This window comes from Populus euphratica, unplaced genomic scaffold (assembly GCF_000495115.2).
Source record: "Populus euphratica unplaced genomic scaffold, PopEup_1.0 scaffold75.1, whole genome shotgun sequence".
NCBI classification, from domain to species: Eukaryota; Viridiplantae; Streptophyta; class Magnoliopsida; order Malpighiales; family Salicaceae; genus Populus; species Populus euphratica.
Window position 1 is genome coordinate 1,014,030 of NW_011499866.1, and position 863 is coordinate 1,014,892.

Consider the following 863-nt stretch of genomic DNA (forward strand, 5'->3'; position numbering starts at 1 on the left):
AATGATGATATAAAACCTTGATAAAAATACACCTTTAAGTACTAATCAGACACAAAACTTTCAATTCCATACAATTTAACCCTTGTCAAACTCAAATATCAGCTTTCAAGTTTAGCATCATTTTTATTTAGTCCTTGATATCTGATTCATTGAATTGTACCCTTATTTAGCTATCAAACTTTTAATTTTCTTCATTTTAGCCCATGATTTTATCAATTTCTACCTCTAAAATTATATGTTATTTATATGTTGGTCATTGATCTTGAATTTCTTCAATCAAACCTTTAATTGCTTACAAAACTTTAATTGTTTTCATAATTAAACCCCTGATTTGGCCAATTAATTTTTTCAAAGTTCAATTTCACCCCCCAAACTTCACTTTCTTCCAAATAACACCTAAATTGACTTAAAAAATTAATTGTTATTGCTATTGAGCCCTTAATAAAATTAATTAAGCCTTTCAAAATCCTTATCGAGTCCTTACTCATCCAGATTTGTATTTCTTTACCCCAAATACAAATATTTTCATTAAATGGGTCTTTTATCAATTAGAATTAGGTCATCAATTCTATCAATCTTGTACATTTAGATCCTTTAACTTTTCACTTGTCATTTTGGTCCTTTACCATCAACTTGGGTTATCTTTTGGGCTTTCTTCATATGTTCCTCTTGTGTTTTGGATTGTTTTTCCTTTCTTGATTTTTTTGTGGGGTAAAAAATGAGTAACAACAAGGAAAAACGGGTACTTTTTTTGGTAGGATAAAGAAAAGAAGGCGAAAAAAATGAAAAAACCACCAGCAACAAACAACCCATCATTCATCGTCTCATGCCATACCAAGAGGGAAAAGACATGATGGCTCTTC